This window comes from Stenella coeruleoalba, assembly GCF_951394435.1.
Source record: "Stenella coeruleoalba genome assembly, chromosome: 7".
NCBI classification, from domain to species: domain Eukaryota; kingdom Metazoa; phylum Chordata; class Mammalia; order Artiodactyla; family Delphinidae; genus Stenella; species Stenella coeruleoalba.
The window spans coordinates 107477477-107504561 of record NC_137153.1 but is presented as its reverse complement, the minus strand read 5'-3'; the positions used below and the strand labels follow the sequence as shown (position 1 = coordinate 107504561).

Genomic DNA, 27085 nt, shown 5'->3' with positions numbered 1-27085 from the left:
TGTCTGGGCTTCCTCAGCAATGGTTTCAGCAAATTTATTTTGTTTCTTTCAATGGGCTATACTCTCCTGTTTTTGTTTTTTCTTACATGCCTTTTGATTTTTTGAAAACTGAACATTTGAATATTATAATGTGGCAACTCTGAAAATCAGATGCCATTTTCCTGAGTTTCCTGTATTTATTTTTCTTTGTTGGCTGTGAAAGTCTATAACAGTCCATTATTTAGTGACTTTTCCAAACTATTCTTACAAAGACTGTATTCCTTGTCATGTGTGGTCATTTAAGTCTCTATTTCTTTAGTTCATGTTCAACTATTAATTTGACAGAGATTTCCTTGAAAGCCAGGAGTTTAAAAAAATCAAAAACAAAAAAGAAGCATACATACACAAAATAAACAAAACCAAATACCTTTGCTAATTGGTTCTCCTGGGGCACGAATAGCCAGTGGCTTGTACTTAGCCTAGGGATCAGTCTAAGCTGAAATCTCAGGCTCTTCTCAGGTCTTCGAGCATGCATGTTGTCCTGGAGATGCATGTGGCTTTCTACATCCCTCCATAGGGATGGGTGTCATTAAATGTCTTAACTTCCCAAAAAACTTCTCCAGGTTTTCTTTCTGGGCATTAGGCAGTCTATCATTTGTCTCTATCAGAATTTTTTTGCCCAGGAACCTGTTGGTTGTGAGTTCACCTTGCAGCATTTTCTGGCAATGTTCACACTTTTCTGGCCTGAGTTTCATGTTAAGCACAACAAAGATGAGCACCTTAGTGTCAGTCCTTCAGTGGCCTCCAGACATTTTATTTTAACCCAGTTTCCATTTCTAGCCACAGTCTTAGCTTTTTGAATGCTGCCTACAGATACTGTACAGATATTTCATAAGAGCATATGGGTGGGGAAATTGGACAAAATTGGGCCTTTAAGTTGAAGGCAGTACTGAGCTTGTCAGTTGGTCATATAACCTTGAGCTCATTATGTGCAAAAGAAGAAGATCCTAGCAGTCAATATTTACAAAGAATACTCTGGGAATTTTTTTCTTTTAATAACATGGCCAACTAATGTTGACAGCAATGTATACCTTTCTCCTATCTTGAAGACTTGTAAGACATAAATGCATTATCAATTCTAAGAATCCGTGTGGTACGTATATAATTATATGTAGCATTGTGCAAATGTATTTGCTTACCGAATTTTATCTCTTCTTTCTCACACCTCAAAGACTATTTATTTAGAACTTCTTGGGGGGGGGGAAACTTGGCAAATTTAGTAATAATGCAGTCTCAGAAGTCTTATACAGAGATTCCGGGAAGAAGTTAAGATGATAGTCTTCTAGAATAAGTCAGCCCCTACTCAGCAAAAATAAATGTTTAACAATTCAAATACTCTACTTTTCCATTGCTTGTCTACATCTTTCTCTAAGCTAGGTTTTGTGGTTTGGCCGAGAAGGAAGTTTTATTACAGTTACTGTGCACCAATACTGACATCTGGTGGTTTTATACTCTAAGTGGCCGGTCTGTCCCAGCTAAGCTCCCAATGGAGTGTGTTGGGCATGAGGGTGGGCTGGTGATAAACTGGGGTTATCTAGAGGCTGGGCTTATCATATATATTCTCCTAATAGCTTCCACATGCAGATGGTGGATGCAATAGCAGAAGGGCCATTTTTACATTCTCCATTCTCACCTGGCCATTCAATCTGTGATCTCACGCTTTTCACCCATGGGATGAATTATCCGGACTAACTAATTTCACAGCCAGTAAATTATAGATATACCCAATGAATCTCCGTCTCATTAGGGAAGGTTAATTTAAGTAGACAATCAACAAAAATACAGGAGAAAAAAACTCAGCTTGAATAGAAGATTTCTCTACATCTAGGACACACAAAGAATTCACAACCACATCTGCCATCACCAGAGAAAACACTTAGGAAAAAAAGAGAAAGAAAGAAAAGAAAATTGACTCATTGCGATTTCCTCTGATGAATGGTGAATTTCCAAATAGCATTTTAGTTACTCAAGCCAGACTCTCAGCTGTCTTCAAGATAACAACAAAACTCAACGGCAACTTTTCATATAGTTCTGAAACGGGAACTTGGCCCCTGACTTTGAAGTACAGTCCGTCAAGTTTAGTCAATCTCCCTGCATATCAGCTACGTTACCAAGTGTTCAATGAAAGCTTTCATCACTTTATTAACTTGCTGGTAGCACCATTTTGCATACGTGTTCCAGGAAATACAATCTTCCCTCTTCCCTACCATATGACATTGAGCAAGCCTCTGCAAACATTTGGGCCTCCAGCCAATTATGAAAAATAATTTTTAAAAATGTTGAGTAAGGTGGTATTGAATACTATCTGGTCAACTTTCATGGAAGTTTCCATAATATCTATAGGTTTTTTCTTTACTTCAGAGCATTGGTTTTTCAATGAGTAAGAACATTTAAATGTCTTTGTTCCACCTTACTGTCTTTAGATATCTGAACAATTTTTTTAAAAGATCACTTTTTTGTCATTCTTGAAGGCCTCCTGAAAGAAAGATTTGGAAACAAAGATTCCATGCACATCTGTAGTACTGACCCCAGTTCTACATGACTCCCATCCGTTTGTTCGTCTCTCCAAAGCATTCAGCGTTAGACTATATTGGGAAAAGTGTCCACATCACTGGAATGTGAAGCGTCACTATATTCTGGTCATACCACAAATGATGAACCATGCTCTGATCATTAACTCATTTGAGTTTTGGGGGGAGGGGGTTCAGGTTGGTAAAAGTCTGGAAATTCTGACTCATGAAGAAGGAAGAGTTAGGGATATTTAATTTAGGGAAGACTTGATTGGGAAAGGAAACAGCAGGGATGATAGCTGGGTTTAATAATATAGGCCTACATTTTAGCATGTGAAAGGTACCAAGAGGGAAAGTTTGGCTTAATTCTCTTACCATTAAAATGATCATTTTTGAATTAAAATATGCAGCAAAATCTGCATGATTTTCAGCCAGGGAAGTTATATAGGGTATTTCTACACTGGACAAAAGGTTGGAGTAGACAGTTTTTGACATTTCTTTCCTCTCTAAAATACTGTGATTTCTAATTATGCTGAAATTAAAAATGATAATGTAAATCTATATTTACTGACATGGAAAGATGCCCGTGACATATTGCCGAGTGAAAAATAAAACAGGTTTTAGAACAGTATGTTCAATATTATTCCATTTATATAAAATCTGGTGCATATTTCTGTCCATATCCATAGAGAAATGCTTGATGGACTGCTCACCCAAACATTAACTGGTTATCTCTCAATGGCAGATTTCAGATGATACTAATTTCTTTCTTTGTTTATGTAAGTGGTTTGACTATTTATAATAACCACATATTAATTATCTTTAATAAACTTATTTAAACATTTTAAATTATTAGATAACTACATAATTTCTTGACAATATTTCTGGATTAGAACAAGCTGTCAGTGACTGAAACTGACTTGAAGTCAGGGTACTCTGATTGCCTACTCCTTTTCCCACTGTGTGGCTCTTAGAAAATAATTTTACCTCTCTGAATTTCAGTTTTCACCCCTATAAAATGAGAAGTAAACACTACCATATAGTCTTATGGTCAGGATTGATGAAGGTAAGATATAAAATGACCTTAATTAGTCTGAGTGCATCCAAGTACTTAACTAATATGAAGTACTTGGCAATTGAAAAGTGTCCCATTGTTTCATAAATGCTAGCTATTATTGTTTTGTTTTTAAATTAACAATGATATAATTTTCTAATTAATTCAAAAGTAGTTATTAAGCATCTGAGTGGGTTTGATGTTTGCCGCGAGGAAGAAATCTGCTTTGATTCTAAGGCAGTTTTTTTTTTTTTTCAGGTACTGGGAGACTTCCTTTAACATACCCTTGCAAATAAGTCCTTGGTCAGCCCACAGACAAATAAGTCAGCCCACAGAAAAATTTGCCCAGTATTGATTTTCTTCCCTCAAAGTCCCAAACTGTAGATATCCCTTTCTTCATTTCCTACATGTAAATTTTCACTGGGGATGTAGAGGCAGAGTCAGAGGCAAAATTATGTCCCTTGGATTTCCTTCAGGCCTCAGACTGGAGCCCCTGTCACCTGCGGGTTTGCATGCGTGCATGACAAACCAAATGTTAGCCACGATGAAGTGACATCCCAAAGGCATAAAGTGCAACTGGAGAAATATGGGGTGGGCCAGGGCTTTGCATCACCTCTCAGGAGTTGTCTCTCTCATCTCTCACCGTCCTGAACTGGGTGTCCTTTCTTACGCTCTGCTCTTTTAAATTTCAATCATCCTTTCTGCTCATGGTAAGAATTTGGTGGGATTTATCAATAGCCAGCAAGAGGAGCCCTTTATTTCTACTGTTCTAACGGGGCTGGGGCACAGTAGGTTTTATTACACCATAAATTAGAGCAGGAAAAGCTAATATACTCTATACATTTGTCAAAAAAAAAAAAAGAAAAAAAAAAGCAGCAGTTCTTTACAGTGAAGTTCCCTGTAGCAAATCTGTCACTGCAGTGAGTAGGTTTTGAAATATCAGAAGTATTTACTGTCAGATGCAACCCTGGGATAGTATAGCAAAGGGCAGCACTCATTGGAGGACTGCCTCAGCACAGACTGAGTTCTCAGAGCAGAGAGCACCTGGCTTCTCATGATGCCAGCCCACGGTGCAGAGGGGAAATCTCCAAATGGACTGAGTGTGGGTGAGGGTATGGGATCAGAGTCATTTCCTTTAATGTGTTCTAAGGTTTCCTAATCCCTGGGAGAGAGCAATGACCCCTTCAAAGAAGACCTTGAAGTCTAGATTCAACTATATCAGAATGACTCTACTTGGCAGAGACAGGCAACATCAGGCCCCAAGATTTTTTTTTCTTGCCCAGCCTTAAGGTTCAAGGAAAGCTTTCCTGATGTCGTTTCATGCACACCATGTGAATTTTGAGCAGTTCTTTCATTTGTACATCAGCATGCCCTTACCGTAGTTCTGTGTTCTTGGAAGTGACTCAGGCTTGAATTCAGAGACAAATAAGACAAAATTCCTGTGCCCAGCAAGCTTATATCTTTGTCCGGGAGACAAGTACTCCTTCACAGTACAATATGGCAATCGCTCCTCTGTAGGATGAAACAGAAAATGAGGTATACACAATCTTAATTCCACTTGGGGAAATGAGAGAATTTACAGAAAAATACATTCCTTAAGCTTCTGTTAAGCAGAAATTTTCCTGATGTGTAAAGAGAGGGCATTTCACAGAGAAGAAACAAGATACGTAAAAGATCAGGGGTGGCATAAAAGTTTAAAAAATACACAACTGGTTCAGCATTGTTATGATATAAAAATGGTAAAGAAGTAACCCAGATGGAAAATGTAGAACAAAAGTGCTTCCCCACACCAATCAATCTGTTTCTTAAAATGAGTTGAGAGATGAACAGATTCTGATGAAGATTTAGTTTCCACAAAGACAGGTGGTGGAATAAAGCATTACTTTGTTTAAATCATAGTTCTGTTTTCCTGAGACAGTGGATAAACCATGTAACTTTGTTAAGTCTCAGTTTCTTACCTATGAAGTGAGGATTATAACGCAAAGCTCAAAGGGTTTTGGTATGAAACCTCAAATTTTTATGAGGGATTTTTATGAGGATTAAATGATAATATGTCTACATGTCTAGTACCATCCTGAACTCAAGTAGGCACTCAGCATACATCTGCTAAATCTGAATCTTGAACTCAAGATCTTTCCTCAAATTCAGCCCTCATTAAACTCCACCTACCTGGTAGTCCATTTCTTTCTTCGACAAAAGGCTTAAAAGCAAATCAAGACCAGTGGTGTAATCTTTTAAATTTCCTTACATAGTCAAAAACTAGCACAAATAATACACACATCTTAATGGTTCTGGGAGAAGGGAAGAAGGAAAAATCAAGCCCTTTATCTACATCTTGGCACTCAATCTCCATAACACTGTGCAATAAGTGTTACTAGTTGTTTTTTTAACAACTTTATTGGAGTATAATTGCTTTACATTGTTGTGTAATTTTCTGCTGTATAACAAAGTGAATCAGCTATACGTATACATATATCCCCATATCCCCTCCCTCTTGAGCCTCCCTCCCATCCTCCCTATCCCACCCCTCTAGGTGATCAAAAAGCACCCAGCTGATCTCCCTGTGCTATGTGGCTGCTTCCCACTAGCTATCTATTTTACACTTGGTAGTGTATATATGTCCATGCCACTCTCTAGTTTTATCCTTTGATTTGTTCAGATCAAAAACTTGGAGTTATCCTTGACTCTTCTAAATGGAAAAGCTAATCCTTTTGGTGCTGTCACCAAAATTACCCAGAATCCATCCCCTTCTCACCACCAGTACTCTTGCTAATATGGCCCAAGCCACCATCATCTCTCTTAAGATAATAAATGGTCTTTCTGTTCCATGCTTGCTATCTTTAGTCTGTTTTAACAAAGGGGCTGGATGAATCTGTGAAAGTATAAGTCAGATCATGTCACTTCCATATTCATCTCACAGAGTAAAAACCAAAATATGTACCATAACCTCCAAGACTCTACAAGATCATAGCCTTCTAACTTCCTTTCTGATCTCATGTCCTACTGTCCTTCCTTTCATTCAGCTCCAGCCACACTGGCTCTCTTGTTCTCCTTCCAAGAGAATGGATAAGTTCCTGCCTCAAAGCCCTCGCCTGGTTTCTCCTTATTGGAAATCTTTGAGTTCCCAGACATCCACATGTGTTGCTCCTTCACATCCTCGTATTTACACTCAAATTATAATCTGAAGAATCAAGTGTTTCCCTGGTCACCCTTCCTAAAATTGCAATCTTCCTTACCCCCCCAAATCTCCCATATTTTTCACTGATAAATTTGCTTTTGCTATTTAATGCTATAACATACATATTTTATATTATTAATGTGTTTATTGCTTGTTATCACTCCTCTAGAATTTTAGCTTCATGAGGACAGGAATTTTTGTCTGTCTTAACTATTGTTTATCTTCACCACCTAGAACAGCATCTGTCATCTAAAAGGCAATAAGTGGTTGACTATTAAATGACTGAAATTTTGCCAGTGAAAATAATGAGCCTTCAAGAGCAAAAGTATAATTTCTTGAATCAAAATCCCAGCAAGTTATTTTGTGGATATGGACAAAATGATTCTAAAGTTTATATGGAAAAGCAAAAGTCCCAGAATAGCCAACTCAGTATTGAAGGAGAACAAAGTCAGAGGTCTGGCAAACCAACTTAAGTCTTGCTATAAAGCTACAGTAATCAAGATAGTGTGTTATTGAAAAGAATAGACAAATAGATCAGTGGAACATAATAGAGAGCCTAGAAATAGAACCATATAAATATAATCAACTGATCTTTGACAAAGGAGCAAGACTATACAATGTAGCAAAGATAGTCTTTTCCATAAATGGTGCTGGAACAATTGATGTTCACATGCAAACAACTGAATCTAGACAGAGACCTTAGACCAATTCACAAAATTAACACCCAATGGATCATAGATCTAAAATGCAAAACTATAAATACTCCTAGAAAGTAACATAGGAGAAACCTAGATGACCCTGTGTACGGTGATGACTTTTTAGACACAACACCAGAGGCATAGTTTATGAAAGAAATAATTGATTAGCTGGACATAATTAAAACTAAAAATTGTCTGCTCTGCAAAAGACAATGCAGAGATGATGAGAACACAAGCCTCAGACTGGGAGAAAATAAAGGACTGTTATTCAAAATATGCAATGAACTTTTAAAACTCAACCATAAAAACTCAATTTAAAAATGGACAAAAGACCTAAACAAATGCCTTATCAAAAAAGATACACAGATGGCAAATAAGAAAAGATGGTCCACATCACATGTCACCAGGGAAATGCAAATTAAATTAGCAATAAGATACCACTACATACCTATTAAAATTACCAAAATGCAAAATACTGACAACACCAAATGCTGACAAGGATGTTGAGCAACAGGAAGTCTCATTTGTTGTTGGTAGGATTGCAACTTTGGAAACCAGTTTAGTAGCTCCTTATAAAACTAAACATACTCTTACCATACAACCCATCAATCTTGTTTTTTGGTATTTATTCAAATGAGTTGATGTTTGTTGAAACATAACACAAAAACCTGTACACAGATAATTTAAAGCAGCTTTAGTCATGATTGCCAAAAATTAGAAGTAACCAAGATGTTCTCCAGTAGGTGACTGGATACATAAACTGTGGTATATCCAGACAATGGAACATTATTCAGTGCTAAAAAGAAATGAACTCACAATCCATCAAAAGATGAAGAAACCTTAAAACATATTACTAAATGAAATAAATAAATCTGAAAAGCCCACTTACTATGCGATTCCAACTATACGACATTAAGGAAAAGGCAAAAACTATGAAGACAGTAAAAAGATCAATAGTTGCCAGGGTTTGGAGAGGGGAAATGAAGAGCCAAACACAGGATTCTAGGGCAGTGAAGCAATTCTGTATGATAATCTAATGGTGGATGGATACATGTCATGATGTATTTGTCCAAACTCACAGAATGTACAACACCAATAATGAACTCTGATGTGAACTATGGACCTTCAGTGACAGTGATGTGTCAGTGTAGGTTCATCGATTATAACAAAGGTACCACTCTGGTGGGGGATGTTAATAATGGGGGAGGTTATGCATGTGTGGGAATAGGGGGATATCTGAGAACTCTCTGTTCTTTTGCTGTGAACCTAAAATTACTCTAAAAAATAAAGTTTATTAATTTAAAATTTCATATGAAGTTTAGAGATGTTTATTGACTGACCAGTTTTATTACATTAGTGTACAAATAACTGAGTTGATTTAAAACTAATTTCAAAATATAAAATAACTTTAAATATCATAAAATCATGCTATATTATCTGAACATTAAAATTTAATAAGTAGAATATTTATTTTTGGCCTATATTCATGTACTCTAATCAGTTTCTTAGCAATACCTCTTTCTAATACTGTGTTGCTGTTGTTTGTTTGGGTTTTTTTCCCCCTGGAGAATGCACTTTTTTCACTGTGGTCTTACTATTTTATTCATGAAATTATTTCCAATCTTTTTCAAAGGTTCATGCTATGGCTAGCATATTTAAAGTTGTTGATATCACCTATGGACTCTGATCTCTATACTTTATCATTTCAGTTAAGGAAATATTCTCTCTGTGGATGCGAGATAACTCTAAACTAAGGGCAAATTCTGCTAATGGAGTATACTCTTATATTTTGTATATTAAGATGAATAAATATTTCAGCTAAATATTTTCACCGCTATTGTCTTTTCCCCTCCATTTAGAGAATCTTACTATGATAAATATTTTTACAAGACAAAAACCTGTCAACGATGTTGCTCTATATATGGTTCTTTTTTAACATTTCACTAAATCAAATTGCTGCAAATTAGAGGACTTTCTCAATGTCATCACATTCCAGTACAGAATACATATTCAATTTTCTAAAAGTTAAAAATCTGAAGACTTTTTGGCACTCATATCATTAATACATTGTTAATGATTTTTAACAATATGCAGCCAAAATTTAGAAGACACATTTGAAAACTAAAATAGCTTACTATCATTTTAAAACACTCAGATTGATTTACAAAATAGTTCTTCCAAAGCTGAAATATTTCTAAAATCTGATTTATGATGAGCAGCAAGAAGAAAGCAGGCATTGCTAGTCTAATGAATTTTTTTAACTGCTTGAATGAACATAATTATGGACTATAAAGGGCACCAATAACAATTCCATGCACACTTCCTCTCCATAAATTTAGTAAAAACATAGGTTTTATCATCATCTGCTCCATCATAGTTTGTATTCATATTATCACAATGAAAACAACTAATTTTATTTTCAATGTTGTACTTTCACCTGAATTTACGTCATTCCCCCAAATGTCAGATGTTTAGCATTTGACTAATGAACTTCCAAAAGATTTCTTTTGATTTTAAGAAGAATTTTTTAAAAATCAAATCTTTATTAGAATTAACTAGTTTTCTATTTATAGCATATGGTGCTACCAATATAAAACTTGCTTAATTTACATGCGTGTGAAGTTTTCTTATATTAATGGAACCAACATGTTAACAACTATCACTTCATGCTTTATATTTGCAGGAGAAAACTCCAAATAAAAATGAGAGAAAATAGAATCAGCATGTGATTTCAATGTAAAGTCATGCTTTGCAGACAGATAAGGAAACATTTGCTGCTGCAGTCTCCTGAGTTACCTAGTTGTTTGTGGAAACATTCTTTTTTTTTTTTTTTTTTTTTTTTTTTGCGGTACGTGGGCCTCTCACTGTTGTGGCCTCTCCCGTTGCCGAGCACAGGCTCCGGACGCGCAGGCTCAGCGGCCATGGCTCACGGGCCCAGCCACTCCGCGGCATGTGGGATCTTCCCGGACTGGGGCACGAACCCGCGTCCCCTGCATCGGCAGGCGGACTCTCAACCACTGCGCCACCAGGGAAGCCCTGTGGAAACATTCCTCATAAATTAACTGCTAACTTGAAGCAACTCTGACTTTTCTCCAGCGTATTTGTGTATTCCATTTTTCCGTGGTCAGTGATTTGCTGTGCTTTTCATGGTGGATGGTAAATGTTGACAAACGTTTTTTGAAGATAGCATTCATCATCAACCTTCTTTAGTAACTGGAATTCAGTATTAATTTTTAATTAAGCATTCACTTTTTAAATCTCATTGTGTCCAAAAAGATTCATCAAAAAGAAACAAAGTGATTACCAGACATTAAATTATTTGAGAAGAATCGCTGTCGTGATTGTGGTCAGACAGAGAGAATGGTTAGTCACTATTTCCTGATGTATTTCATGTATATGTAACTTGCAATTTCCCAGATTGTCCACTGACCCTGGATGCTCGGCCCCAGGCATTTTAATTCCATGCCGTGGTATGGGGTACAGCACAAGCAGCTAGTACACCAAATGGCCAGCAGGGGCAGCAGGTATACTTCTTCCACCACACTAACACTAAATTTAAGTGCCTCAAGGCTCTGAAGAGAGATGTATTATAGTATAACACGTAGAAATGATCTGCAAAAGAGAGGTAGGTTATTTCTGGTCATTCTCCATGTATAGGCATTTGCTAAGGTGAAAATTTGCTTCTGGACATGCATCTCACAGGCTATTAGATGAAACCATAACAGAAACAGTAAGTGCAAAATAGATGTCTCTCAAACCTATTCTGGCTTGTTTTATTGCAAAAATAAGTAATAATCCTAACCCTAACCTGATGGGGAAACAAGGCAACAAACATAAACCAGGGCCATCTCATGTAAACTAGGAATTATAGATTCCTTGACCACACTCCAATGGGGGAATACAAAATGAGTGATGCAGTATAGCATAGAAGAGAATAAAAATCAATTCATGAGGGATCCCTCTAAGAAAGTCTACCCTTAAAAGATAATGAGTGCCTCAGGAATTCCCTGGCGGTCTAGTAGTTTGCACTCCACCCTTTCACTGCGGAAGGCACAAGGAACTAAGATCCTGCAGGCCGCAGGGTGTGGCAAAAAAAAAAAAAAAAAAAGATAATGAGTGCCTGAATCAGGATGCTTTCAGTGGGAAAGAACAGAAATGAGTAAAATGGAAATGAAAATAAGTTTGCAAATACATTGTGATAGGTTGTAAGAATGCCTACAAATTATTATTTTTCTATCTGTGCCCTTTGTTAGGACTCCTCCTTGGACTCTGTGACTTGCTTTGGGCAATATGATATGGATATATGTCACAAGCAGAGACTTATGAAGTGCTTCCACATTGGAGCTTACCTTGTTGCTTTGGGAGACCTGTGACTATGATGACGTCGATCTAAACTAGCCTGCTAAGTGGTGATCCACACATAGCCAATTGATCTCCATCACATCAGTGACACCAAGCCAACTCCTAAGACACGTGAGTGATTCTCCAGTTGAGCCAACTGAGACAGTCCAGATCAGAAGAGCCACCAGCAAACCCACAAAATCATAAAAAGAATAAATGTTTCTTGTTTTAAATCACGTAGTTCGGGGGTGGTTCATTACACAGCAGTAGATAATGGATACAGAAGTGCTTGTTGTGAGAAGTGATGCAATACAGTGCATAGATGAAGACAAATGGAATCATCTTCCTTCTACCTACCTCTGCTCTTCACCACCACCATCTTCACCTCTACTGCCCTAGGTAACCAACATTTACAGCCTGATATATATCCTAATATGCCTTTCTCCTTTAAACATATGTATTTAGAAGTATATATATACAGAAATTTGCTTCACACACAGAATGCTACTATGTGTTAATCTGCAGCTTGATTTTCCCCCCTTGGAAGCCATCACAAAATGGTACAGTCACTCAGTATAAATCTATACTACTGTAGGTTTTTTTGTAATTACTTCATCTGTACATACACACGGCTATATTTTACATCAGTAGAATTACATCAGGCTTTTTTTTTTTTTTTTTTTTGCGTTATGCGGGCCTCTCACTGTTGTGGCCTCTCCCGTTGCGGAGCACAGGCTCCGGACATGCAGGCTCAGCGGCCATGGCTCACGGGCCCAGCCGCTCCGCGGCATGTGGGATCTTCCCGGACTGGGCCACGAACCCGTGTCCCCTGCATCGGCAGGCGGACTCTCAACCACCGCGCCACCAGGGAAGCCCACATCAGGCATTTCTGTGCAGTCTTTTTTCCTTTGTCTACCTTTGCTTCCCCCCCTCCACTCCATTTCCTCTCACAAGATCGCATCCGTAACAACATGGGAGGTATCCTTCATATTTTGTCCATGTTTATGTACAGGGCACCAATATATACATACTAATACACATCTGTGTGTCTGTGTGTATGCAAGACCGAATGGGGATTTTTGCCAATTTTACTTTCCAAAATGGGACCTTATCTCACACATTATTTTTCTTATTATACATATTTCCCACTTCTAAGCTTCTAATCAAGAATGCCCTATAGAATTCTCTTTGTCAGGTAGCACAGCTCTAATCCATTATTTTTAATAGCTGTACCATAGACCCTTGGTGTAAATATACTATAATTTATTTCATCATTTCCCCTATTTGTCACTTTGTTGCTACTTTCTGCCTTTATGAATAATGCTCCAATAAACATCTGTAGCCATAGATGTCTGTATCCTGAGTCTTTATTTCTGTGGGAAAGAGCCCAGGTAAGAAATGCTGGGTCAAAGGTTAAGTGTATTTTAAATGTTAATACCTGTTTCTATATTGCTTTCATAAAATACTGTAGAGCATGAGAACTATTTTTGTTCTGCATCCTTGCTAATATTTGGTATTGATAAACGTCTTAGATTTTGTTAATCTTGTAGCTATGAAAAAGCAGCTCATTGTACATGCATCCTATTCCTGATATGGTGAATATCTTTTCAAATGTCAAGGGCCACTTACATTTCCTTTGTAATGAAAAGCAGGATCGTATCTTTTCCCATTTCCCCCCTTTTTAATTTGTGCTGAGTTTTCTTATTGATTTATTAAAAATATTTATACATTCTGCGAGGTAAATCTTTGTCATTTATGTGGTTACAAATGTTTTCTCTCAGTTTGTGGCTTGTCTTTTCATCTCTTTATTGGGTCTAACAATGAATAGATGTCCCTAATATAACAGAAGTCAAATTGATGATTTTATTTATGCTTTGTTCTTTTGGGTTTTGTTTAAGAAATATTTCCCTCATCAGAAAACATAAAAGTATTATCCTTTTTTCTTTGAAAACTTTATTGATTTAGTTATCATACTTAGGTCTTTAAATTACCCGGAAATGATTTTTGTTTATGATGCAGGAGGAGCATCCCTTTTCATTTTTTCCCATGGGGAGAACTGCTTTTCACAGCAGCACCACTTATTAAATAGACTATAATTTTCCTACTAATCTGTTTTGCCATTTTTTTTTAATATAGTATATTTCCTTATATGTGTAGGTTTCTTTCTATTCTGTTTCTCTGGTAGACTTTTTTAAGCTGTCCTTTATCCAGTAAGGAAGTTCCTGTTTATTCATAGTTCAGTAAGAGTTTTCATTATGAATGATTGCCAAGTTTTATTGAAAGTTTTTATTGTAACCATTCAGATTTATTTTTCTTAATTGGTCAGTTAATATAACTAAATAAATTTATAGATTTTCTAATATTAATCACTCCTAGAACAATCTCATATTAACCATGATACATCATTTTTTTAATTTAGTGTTGAATGCTGCTTGCTAAAATTTTATTTAGAACTTTCATGTGCTCATGAGTGGCAGTGGTCTATTGTGTTTCTTGTGGTTTTGGTTGTAAGGGTGTAAAATTTAGTAAACCATATTTTTGAACATTTGATACATGTGAATAATTTTCCATTTATTAGAATGTTTATTACACATATTGCCTATTATTTCTATTAATCATTTTTGAAACTATAGTTATGTCTCCCTTTCTTAACATTGTGGTCTATGCTTTTTTTCTCTCATTCTCTCTCTCTCTCACACACACACACATCTTTACCTTTATTATTAAATCCTCATTTCTTTAGGTACTTTCCCGCTGCTCTTTTACTAAAATTTTTAATTAATTTACATTTTACCTCTTTTGCTTTAGAATATCAAAATTTTGGAACTATAAACTTCTTTTAAGTATCATTTTAGCTGCAGCACAAACATTCATAGATAGGATTTCCCTACTTAAACAGATCTAAATATTTTCTAATGCCCATTATAATTTCTTATCTGACCCATGGTTGATTTAGGATGTCATATTAAATTTCTGAATATATGTATAAACGGGATTATTTCTGATATGTGTGTGCCTGAGTACACATCCATATATATTCATCTATTTATATTTACTTTTGTTCTTTTTATACTGACATCGAACTATTTCATTTTGGTCAGAAAATTTAGTGATCTAATATTAATTTTGTGAAACTTAACTGAGAAATGTTTTTGACATAGAAAATGATCAATTAATTTAAATTGTCCACAGTATATCGTTGGGGGCAGTACCCCACTAATCAAGCTCGTTATGTATGTTGTTTGAGTTATCTATATTCTCTATTAATTACTGAGAAATGTATTACAGTTTCTCTCTATGATGTGGACTTGTCATCTTTTGCTTGAAGGTCCGTAATCCTTTACTTTGCAGTTAGAAACTGTATTATTAGGTGATTACAAGTTTAAAATTTTGACACATTCTTAGTAAATTGAATTCATTTTCTCTACAGAACAACCCTCTTCTAAAGATCTTTTTTTATCCTTAGTCTCCAGATGATCTGAAGTTTGAACAACAAAGCCGGGTCTAAGTCTGTTAAGTATCTTGCTGTTATATTTTTCTATTGGTTTTTCAATCTTTACATTTGTGTTTAGGTGTTCTCTGGTAAATAGTCTATAGGTGGATTTTTTAAATATATTTTAATCTTTTAAATGCAAAGAGTAATCTATTTGCATTGATTATGATTACTGATATGGTTGGGTTTGAGCCTTTTTTTATTATGTGTTTTCTTTCTGTTCCGGTTTTCTATAATTTACTTTTATTTCTTTTTTTTTTCTCCTTTCTTTCAGAATGACTTAATATTTCTTCTTAACTAATTTGGAAGTTATACACTCTACTGTTCTTTTAATGATTACCTGAGAAATTATAACATACATATTTAATAACATATAAAATTAATCAATCTAGTCACCTCTCCATAAAAAATAAAATAAAATCCCTGAAGCACACTTATAAAACTTAATTTTGGTCACGTCCCTTCTGATTTACGAACTTTTGATGAATAGGATTGAGACATCAATGTAGGTCTTGTGTCTCCAAACCTCACAGAGACCCCTGTGGGCATTTTTCCTCCGAGTTCATCTAGTGATAGTGTTGCCATTCGGGGTCTTGGCTTAACGTAGATGATCTGCTTGAACTCACAGTACAAGGTTCCAGGCTTTCTCCTTTCATTTGGCTCAAAAGTGACCTTAAAACTCTGGGTGTAGGCCCCAAGTAACGGGCAGATGCTTTCAGCAGAAAATTGTCTAGAAGGCTCTCATTTATCCACTTGTGTTCACACTTTCATGTAGTCTTTGGCTTCATTTTTTTTCCTCTGATTTTTTTAAGGTGCATAAAAAATTAAAAGAGTTAATATTTGTTTATTTAAATTCAGTGTACTAAATTTTGTGTACTGACTGAGGCTTCTGTTGCCCTCTAGTCTGCCATATTGCCAAAAATATATGTCTTTGGCCCTTTGCACATCCATGTGAACTATAGCATAATTGTATCCAATTCCAAAATAAAACAAAACAATTAAACAAAATAAATTAATAAATTCTTTGGATTATAATCGATGATCAATAAATACATTGTTAAGTTTGGATTGAAATGAAAAATTCATAATATTGTTTTCCCAGTTTTCTGGTTCCATGTCCAGAATTGAAAGGAGTTGATAACTGATTGAATATTAAGCTACTAGGATGTGTAGATTAATAAGCACCTTAATGAATTCATCTGCATTAAATCCCTGCACTCTGAAGTTCTTCCCTTCCTGGCAAATATAGGAGCCTGCACAAACAAGCACAAGCAAATGAAATTAGACTTTCAATCATTGTGCAGATAATTAAACATTAGAATCCTTGGCCTTTCTCCTCGTGTTTATTAGATGTTCTTCATTAATCAGACAGGGGACTGATGGGCTCCATCACTGTCAGCTGGTGTGACTCCCTGAACAGCTTTGGAAGCCTTTGCTCCTGGTGTGAACAATTTCACTGGGGAAATATACCTTCAGAGTTCCTTGTTTTGGTCTCCCTGACTTAGAAACCATGCCAAGCTCTATTCTCCAGGTAATCTTACTACAGCAGCATAAGATTGAAAAGTATGATTTTAGCCAGACCTGAGTTTTAGTCCCAGTTCTGCCATTTCAAACCATGTGAGCATAGGTGATTCTTCTCCCCTGATACATCCATTTTTCCTTCTCTTTAAGATGAGGGATTTAAATCTTACCTCTTCCCAACCTTGAGTTTCTAGGAGTCTGAATTATTGTGGTCACTGTCTTGATATGCACCTCATTTTTTTATCCAGGAGCAAGAGAGTTAGGACAACCATGAGTCAGCAAAGAGAAGTCAATTCATACATATATGTGATGGTTTTTCTCATTTCTCTCCTTGGTGGATGAACAACATGGAACAGTAAGATAAGAAGGCCTAGTCTCATATGTATGAGCTGAGGACCTTCCTGCCCAGAGTATTTGAGGGGTTCATTTTGACACAAAATATCTATGATGAACCTGGCAAGGAAAATCAAATGCATAATATGTCTACCATATTCTAGCAGATAAAAATATCTAATAACATTCTCACCCAAATCCTATGAGATAGGCATTCTCATCTTTATTTTGCAGATAAGAAAAACCAGGGCTTGGAGAAGCTAAACAGCCTAAACCTTGTAAAATGATAAGCACATGGAACTGCCAGGGGTGGAATGACATTACTAAACTCTACGGTCACTTTGTCTATCACCTTTCACTGTTATGGACTTGAGTTGTGGCCCTGCATCTATCCTTGGAGGGTTTTAGATGTGGGGAAGGGCCATAATCCTCTCTAGCCCTCAATTCTTCCCAAAATCAAAAATGAATAGGAGTATTATTTTTCTGCCACATCATTGATCATTTTTATAATGATTAAATTAGATAATAGATTGACAAAGCCTTTGAAAGGTTTAAATGCATAATAATCATGCTTAGTCCTTGGGAGATATGTCCTAATATCACAGTATTACTATGATGTAAAAATTAAGGACCCACACTCTGGATCTGAAGCACCTAGATAAGAACACTGGCTTGCCCATTTATTTTCCCCATTTGCAAAATGAGGATAATAAGACAAGTGCATAACAGGGTTGCAGTGATACTTAAAAGAGTGAATACATATAAAGTGCTTGGCACGTAGTAAATGCTCAGTAATGTCAGCTGTTATGAGTCCCACTATGTGTCTGGCCATTAAGAGTATATTAACAGTGCTCTGTGCCTGTCTCCTTATATATAAAACTACTTCCACATGGTTGTAAACTGTAGTGTTATCTAAGAACTTTGCATAATCCCTGGCAAAGCTAAGTGGCCCATAAATCTTCCTTTCATCCTCCCTTCTTCCCTCATTAATGCCCTGATTTATTGCATCTTTCAACAAATAGTAATCATGGCCTGCCTACCGTGTGCAGAAATCTAACAGATACCTTGGGAGAATGAGGAGGAGGAGGGGTCAAAGACAGGAGGGTGGAAAGGAGAACAGCCCCCCCAAGTAGGAGATGGAAGTCTTGCTACCCAAGACAAAGGCTTAGGCGGAGGAGTGAGCAGCAAAGGATTTTGTTCTCAGAAGCAAAGCCTCAGGGGATTCCAGCGAAGCTTCTCTTTTCCTTTTATTGGAGTTCTGTGCTGGAGCTATAAACCCTCCAAATGAGTTGAGATCATTAGGGAAGCTCCACTGATCACTGGTGAAAAAATATAACAATTAAAAACAGAAGCCTCAGAGTAGGAAGCTTGGGGAGGGGAACAGGAGAGGAGAAAGGAACAAGGATGGCTCTTAATACTTAATAACAAATACTAATAATGGCAGAGAGTCGGAGACTAATTAAAAGTTTCTAAAAAGAGAGATTGAAAAAGATAGAGAAAGGAATTCATTCGTAATAATTTGCCTGCCTGGAATCGGGAAGTACTATAGCTTAGGGAGGGGAGTAAATGAGAAGGAGTCTAGTGTTTGGATTCAAGTCTTGGTCTTGGGTAATCTGGGCAACCTTGGCAAACATCTGTGTCTTTCTCAGCCTTGCTTTTCTCATCTGCAAAATGGTGCCTGGCTTTCTATCTCATCGGGTTTATTGAGTAACACATGAGAACCGCAGTGTTCTGCGTACATAACATGAGCAAGTTGCTTTCTTTACTCCAAGGAGAAGCACTGCCTAAGAGTTTTTCTGAATGACCTCTAAATTTGCAACTTGACAATTTTGTTTCCACCAAAAAATAAAAAGAAAGATGTGATTTCTGAACTGATATTTCAAATAGAGAAGGTAATAGAATTTAGGATTTAAATGATATCCTTGAATAAATTTTGCCCCCAAATATTCCTATTACAAATGTATGTCTCTGATTTTTTTTCCCATTAGACATTCATTCCTTTGGTATAATCCTGCATGCCTTCATCTTTCTCTAATGAAAGTGCACGTGGATGGTAAGTCATCACCTACCATTAACAATGAACTTCACATTAACAGACCAATGCTTTCCTAAAGAGACAGTTTTATGGTCTAAGGGAATGGAAATAATTGACAAACTGGAAATTCATTATGGCTAGTTTAATGCAGGTGTGGGTAGGAAAGACAGTTGACAATTGAATCTGCCTCAGAAATGTGACTGGTTGTGAAGCATCATAAGCAGACAGAAAATAAATAAGAGCCTACTGAATACTTGCTGTGTGTCAACTGCTTTAGACGTGTAGCTCACTTAATTTGCATATAAAATAATCAAGGAGGCAAATATCTTACAGATCAAGAATTTAAAATGCAGAGAATTCATAATCCACCCAGAGTCAAGGCCAAATAAGAGTGATAGGTAGGGATTGACTCCAGCGCTATGTTCTTTGTTCCTACCATGCTGACCTCTCTCCTGTTTTCCATGCCCCCAAACCCCGAGAAGCCTCCAGAATTGATAACCAGCCATAGTTCTGCAATGAATCTAGAAATGGACTATTTACAGAATTAGCTGATTTTCCAATTTGTATTTTTGAAGCTATTTCATTCCTTTGTCAGCCCACAATCAATACATGCTCGTCTTCTATCTCCTTTTAAATTCTCTAATAACACTGGTTGGTGGGTGTCTCTTCCTCATGAGAGGCTGTTGGTGGAAGCATGAGGAATTCAATTTTGTGAGTCAAAAATCACCTGATTGGGCTTCCCTGGTGGCGCAGTGGTTAAGAATCTGCCTGCCAAGGCAGGGGACACGGGTTTGAGCCCTGGTCCGTGAAGATCCCACATGCCGCAGAGAAGCTAAGCCCGTGCACCACAACTACTGAGCCTACGCTCTAGAGCCCGCGAGCCACAACTACTGAAGCCCGCATTCCTAGAGCCTGTGCTCCACAACAAGAGAAGCCACTGCAATGAAAAGCCCACACACTGAAACGAAGAGTAGCCCCCGCTCACCGCAACTACAGAAAGCCCGTGCACAGCAACGAAGACCCAACGCAGCCAAAAAAAGTAAAATAAATAAATTTTTTTTTCAAATCACCTGATCACTTTTTTAAAATGAAGATCCTGAGGCCCTACTTCAGAGATGAGTGGTTACAAAGATCGTCTGAAATCTGGACCTTTTTTTAACCAACACAAACCCACCACCCCACCCTAGGCAATTCTGATACGGTTAATTTAGGGGCCAGTCCTGGAGCACAGAAGAGCCTGAGGCAGGTGTTAGATGAAATCTGAATTCACATTATGGGTCCTGCCACTCACGAGTTCTGTGAATTTGATACATTTTTTTCAAACTGCCTCTGAGACCAGTTGTATCACCTATAAAACTACTGGAAGAATATCCACCTTGCAGGGTAGACTTGAGAATAAAACAAGGCAGTATATTAACTCTGGGCTAAAAGGATGTGTTTTGTAGCTGTCGCGTCAAGAAACAGATGTGTAGAAGTTAAACGTAAGATTGCTGGAGCCAGACTGCCTGGGTTCAATTCCCAGTTGACACATCTGCCAGCTCTCTAATGTTGAATGAATTCCTTAACACCTCTCTGCCTTAGTTTCTTCATCTGCAAAATAGGAAATATCATGAGGGAAAATGGGAATATCATGGTACAAATAAGAATATCATGGTACCTTTCTCATCAGGTCATTGTAAATAGTATATACAGTGATACCTACAAAGAGCTTAGAACCCTGACACTGACTTTTATTTATGATATTTAATAAATATTAGTTTTCTAAGGATAGGAAATACATCTGGTTCTCTGTGGCACAAAGCCCAGTGCTGTAGGCAAAGTAATTACTACCAAACACTGTTAAATTAAAAAAGAGCCAGTGGTGGAAGTATGGGGGAGGTGGACCCACAGTAAGAGAGATTCCTAGAGATTCCTAGATGATGTGCGCTGTTCCCAAGTCAAGCACATACCTGGAAGAGACTTCCACTAGGAACTTTTGCCCTCTCTTCTAAAATCAAAGGACATTCCAAGGGGACTTTAATCCATATGCTTTTCATTTATTCTTAAATCATCCAAATATTTTTGGATGAAACTGTTTGATGCCCAAAGAGAAATATGAAAGAATCCCAACAGAATTTCTTGAACACCTTTTTTTTTCTGCCAGACAAGAGGTTGCATGTTGGTAAACAAACTTGTCAACCAAAATGAAGTGACAGTGACATATTATCATCCTGATTTCTTTCTGCCACTCTGGAGTCTTAATGCGTATTTTAATCACCTTCCCTGTTTTTCATTTCCTTTCCTGTGGTCTGTGTTTTATTTTTTCACCTCTATTTCAACAACACCTTGAGGGTAAGTAGATTTCAGTCTCCAATTGCACAGCAAAGAAAAACAGGTCTGACACTTATTTCTACACATATTTGTATAGTAAGAAAAAAGAAATACCAGGAGGCGTTCTGGTGTTCATAGGCAGAAAAATGCATATTTAAAAGATCTGAGTAGCTGATCTAATCTTGCAATTTTAATTAAGAGGTTTTAGCAGAAATGTGGCACAAAACGGAAATCCTTTTATTGATGGATATATGAATTCTCCTGCACATGGAAATGTCCCTCTATTTTGAATTGGTAGGAAGTTAGAACTCTATATGGCAGAACAGCTAACTCTATATGGCAGAAAATGATCAGGATGTAAGAGAGGGATGGTTGTTCTACAGAAATGAAGAGGAGGAAGGGATTAGTTTTGGTCATTTAGGAAATAACTTGTCGTTCTGTTGGATCAGAACATATTTTATGGAACAACAAATCTCTGAATCAAAATCAAGTTTTAAGGGATATAAAAGTCACCCATGTGTGGGTGACCTGTAACAGAATGTGTGGTTTGAGTCCTGTCTCTAGTGGCTCAGCCAAATGGTCCTCCAGATTCCATATTTGGCTTGATTGCCACCAGTGATAGGACACTCACTATTTGTCCCAATAGTCTATGGCGTGTTTAGAAACCTATGATTGTTACATGGAATAAAATTTTACCTGCCCTTGATACTTTTGCTCTTCCATTGAATTAAAGAGCATAAACATAAATGGTTCTTCCTTACAATATTAAAGATATTTAAGGAAAATAACTATTTATTCATCAACTCATTGATTTCAAGCTCCAGATTCTGAAGTAATCACTGGGTGTTTGGTGGTGATCAAACAGATCCAAACCCTGCCCTTATAGAACCTTTGGCCTCACGAAGGACATATGTAAGCAATGAAAACAAAACTTGATGAGTGAATGATGAGAGAGTTTCAGGTACTGAAAAGTTACGTCACAGAGACATATATCACTGACTGGCGGAGGTAGCATAACCGTGGCCTCCAAATTATGTTGTCTTTTCTTTGAATTAAATCTCAATTCCTTCAATTCTTTCTCTATCTTAGTCTCTTTCCTTTGATCATGTTCTAATTTGTCTTCCCTTCTTAAAAACTGGAAATGGTACTGTGAGCCCCATCTGAATAGGGGTTAGGGTTATTTATCATCTGACTCTTTACATGCTAGATTTCTATTTTTGAAGTTTCAGTTTACAGCAAACATTCATGTTGAATAGCCATCTTTCATTATTTTATTATTCTGATTTTTAAATTAACTTCCATTGAGTTACAATTGATATATAACATTATATTAGTTTCAGGTATACAACATAAAGATCCAATATTTGCATATATTGCAAAATGATCACCACAATATGTCTAGCCATTATTTCGATTTTGCCATCAACTAAAATCCCCAAAGGTTCCCCAGGCACATATACATACAACACCTAAGTGCAAACACACATACACACAAATACACACTCATACACACACTTTTGTAATTATGAATGTTTGCAATGGCTTCTATTTCTAGGACTTTGCTTTTATACTACTACATTTCTGTGTTAGATACAGATCATTCCTCTGGGCTGTTCAGATCACTGTGAATTCTGAGTCCGTCATTCAACATATTCCTACTGTCATGTCACCTACGCATTTGATGATTATGAGCTCTCACTCTTTATCCAAGACATTGACAGAAATGTTGAACAGGACTGGACAAAGGACAGAGCTTGCAGGCTGTCTCCAGTCCCTGTCCCCAAGGTTGGCATTGATCCATTAATTAGCACTCCTGGGGACCATCTTTCAACCAGTTACAAAACCAGTCCATCACACCTCCATCAAGCCCTCATTCCTCACTCCTTTCTACAAAGACATCAAGGAAGACTTTGTGAAATGACTTGTGGAAAAGCCAGATATGCTGTATCGACTTCCTTTCTCTGTTCTTCCATCCCAGGCTATAAATACTCTAGAGTGAAATGAGGTCAGTCTGATTTGACTTACTCTTGGAGAGCTCACCCCGGGACCAAAGAGAGAGCAAGATTCTGTGTGATTAGAACTTCAGGATCTGGGAGCTGTAAAGGATTGTAGAGATTATCTCATCCAGCCTCATCATCGCACAAGTGAGTCTCAAGCTTGAAACAACTTTGCCCATGATCACACAGCTAGTCAGAGCTTGAAATGTAGTTATAACTTATATTCCCCTTTTCACACTTAGGAAGAGTAGATTTGACTTCAGAAAAGCATTTCTCAAAATATATTCCATGAATATTACTTCTAGGCTGGGAAAGGAAAAAAAAAAAAACCCACGTTCAAAAGTATTTGAAAAAAAAAAAAAGAAAAAAAAAGAGAAAAAAAAGAAAAAAAAGAAAAAAAAAAGAAAAAGAAAAAAAAAAAAGTATTTGAAAAACCCCAGGCATTGCTGTTAGCAATTCACAATTTATTCAGTTATTAAATAAATATTCACTTATTGTCCCCTATGCGTTAGACACTGTGCCAGGCACAAGGATATGATAGTGAAATAAGTCTCTTATAGGTTTCCTTTTAGGGGAAGAGAAAAATATTAAATAACTAACTACTCGGGCTTCCCTGGTGGTGCAGAGGTTGAGAGTCCGCTTACCGATGCAAGGGACGCGGGTTCATGCCCCGGTCCGGGAAGATCCCACGTGCCGCGGAGCGTCTGGGCCTGTGAGTCACGGCCGCTGAGCCTGCATGTCCGGAGTCTGTGCTCCGCAATGGGAGAGGCCACAACAGTGAGAGGCCCGCGCACTGCAAAAATAAATAAATAAATAAAAAATAACTAACTACTCAGATAGAAAGATTATTATGAATTATAAGTTGCTCTGAAATAAATTTACTGGGTGTTCTAAGAGAAGGGGAGAGCATAAGAAATGGCCTGTCTGAGGAAATGATATTTAAGTATGTAAGAAAGCTCAGATAAGAAACGTCCTGGCGGGCTTCCCTGGTGACGCGGTGGTTGGGAGTCCGCCTGCTGATGCAGGCGACACGGGTTCGTGCCCTGGTCTGGAAAGATCCCACATGCTGCGGAGCGGCTGGATCCGTGAGCCATGGCCGCTGAGCCTGCGCGTCCGGAGCCTGTGCTCCGCAGCGGGAGAGGCCACAGTAGTGAGAGGCCCGCGTACCGCAGAAAAAAAAAATGAAATGTCCTGGCATATTCAACAAAATGGAAGAATGCGAGAGGATGTCAGCCGTGACCCTGAGAAAAACACGTAACAGCTAAAGAAAGAATTTGTCGGCAATGTTAGAGGGAAAAAATACAAATATGAAGATAGAATGCATTGATGCATTCTGAGCAGAAGGATGATCCAAATCATTAGCATTTTGAGAACAGTACGATGGCTGCTCCGTGTAGACAATATTTTGCGGGGTAAGTGTGCAAACACAGGAACCTGTTAGGAACATTGTGGCGAAGTTCTGGAAGAGGGAAAATAGTCTCTTGAATAGGGACCTATTGTAATAATCTAGTAAACACACTGCTCGCCTCTTTATCATCGTTTCCCAACATTTTCTAAATTCGTTTGACCACAGTCATTATTTAAGTGATACCTATTTTACTCCATGAAATTCTAAAGAATGCACCGTAAGAAATTATGCTTTAGGCTATCTCCAGCTAAAGTCACATTTCAAGCCCTTCTAAAATGATAGCGACACTTGCTATTTGCTTGATTTGTTCCTTGTTTTTCCAGTAGACGATTCATTTGTTTATGAGGGTCACCCTGATGCTAGCTGGTTTACTTTCATTCGAATTGCCAGGTGTCAGGCTTAGAAAAGTACAAGGCCATGAAGTAATCTCAATATATAACCATGTTTACTTGTGCATCCTGTTATTCCTCACCTCCCTCCACCCACCCTCAACTCACAGTGTCTTCTATTTTCAGCATGGAATTCTAATTGCTCATTAATATTTAGGAAAACTAACTCCTACGTTAAAAAAGAAATTACCTTCCAGACTAGTTAACCAGCAATGAAATTCACATTTGTATACATTTGCATAGGTTGATATAATATTTTAGAATAAGGAATGATGAATAAAATGACTAGAAGGAGGTATGAAGGTCAATATAGCACAATAACCAAATTCAACATGGGTAGTCTGACTCCTGTCCATCATCTCTTTTAATCATCACCAGCTCCGCAAGGCAGGGCTCCTGATACTCTAATATGCACATGAGTTACCCAGGGACCTGGTGAATGCAAATCCTGATTCATTCGGAGGTCTGAGGGGGACCTGAAATTCTGGTCCCCAGTGGTGCTTCTAAATCTCAGACCACACTTGAAGCAGCAAGGGTGGTAAGCACCATTTCAATTTTGCATTTCAGGGAATCAGCATAGCAGGTGTTTCAGCAACCAGTAATAGAAAAGCCCAAATCCAACAACGGATTAATGTCTTAAACAATGACACCATTTGCTACCTCTCATACAACAGACCCAGAAGTAAGGTGGCTCCAGCTATAATACGTCAGTATCTCAGCAAATTCATCAAAGACCCAAGGTGCTTCAATCTCCCCACTCTGCTCTCCTCAGCAGCACCTTCATCTGAAGGCTACTCCTCCTGTCCATGATATGGATATAGCAATTTCAGTGTCCAAGTCAGACTATGACAACATCCGGAAGAAACTCTCTCTCTTCTACTGTTGTCCTTTTAAGAACAAAGAAACCTTGACCACAGTCCCCCAGCAGATATTCCTCACATGTTATTGGCCAGAACCGCATCATATGTTCATCAGTAGCAGACGCTGTAAGTACAGCACCTTATGCCCCTCAGCCCGTGCCCAGATCACCTGAAATTTATTGGGCAAATCCCATCTATGTCCTGATTTTTCCTCAGGAAACTGCATCTCTGAGCCTGAGGGACATCACTGGCCTGTGCTCAGCATCCTCATGGGCCAGGCTGGAAATGCTAGAGTCAAAGTCCTAAGGAGAAAACTTATATAGGTGAGAAACGGGAACAAAAATCCTGGCCTCCTCATTCCTTAGGGGGTAAATTCTGAGACCTACAGAAGGTCTGCACCAGCAGTAACTCCCGACGGCAAACACAGGACACTGACCCACGACTTCCCCTTGGTGGCTTCCCATGCTTCTGCCTCTCACATCCTCATTCCTTCACAGTGATTCCTAGGATCAAGTTCCCATCAACCACTTGAGCCAAAATATTTCGGTTAAGGTTTTTTAGATCTATGTTCACGAGTGAGATTGACTTATAATTTTGTTTTCTTGTAATGTTCTTGCCAGATTTGGGTATCAGGATTATTTTTTGTTTGTTTTGGGTTTTTTTGTTGTTTTTTTTTTGTGCGGTATGCTGGCCTCTCACTGTTGTGGCCTCTCCCGTTGCGGAGCACAGGCTCTGGGCACGCAGGCTCACAGGCAGAGCCGCTCCGCGGCATGTGGGATCTCCCCGGACCGGGGCACAAACCTGTGTCCCCTGCATCGGCAGGCGGACTCTCAACCACTGCGCCACCAGGGAAGCCCCAGGATTATGTTTGTCTCAAAAAATAAATTTGGGATATCCCCTTGTTTACTTTGGGGGAAAA

General features: G+C 37.8%; 1 long non-coding RNA gene across 8 annotated transcripts in view; it reads right to left on the bottom strand.

The window, feature by feature from the left end:
* Positions 1 to 27085, bottom strand: part of LOC307189277 — a 925047-nt gene that overhangs the window by 195668 nt on the left and 702294 nt on the right. For 7 of the 8 annotated variants that reach the window (XR_013829131.1, XR_013829132.1, XR_013829133.1 and 4 more), the window contains 2 exons: positions 24154 to 24302; positions 4981 to 5115 (listed from right to left, as the gene is read on the bottom strand). This is a non-coding gene — a long non-coding RNA (uncharacterized lncRNA). The remainder of the gene's footprint in view (positions 1 to 4980; positions 5116 to 24153; positions 24303 to 27085) is intronic. The other variant, XR_013829137.1, reaches the window with a different exon arrangement.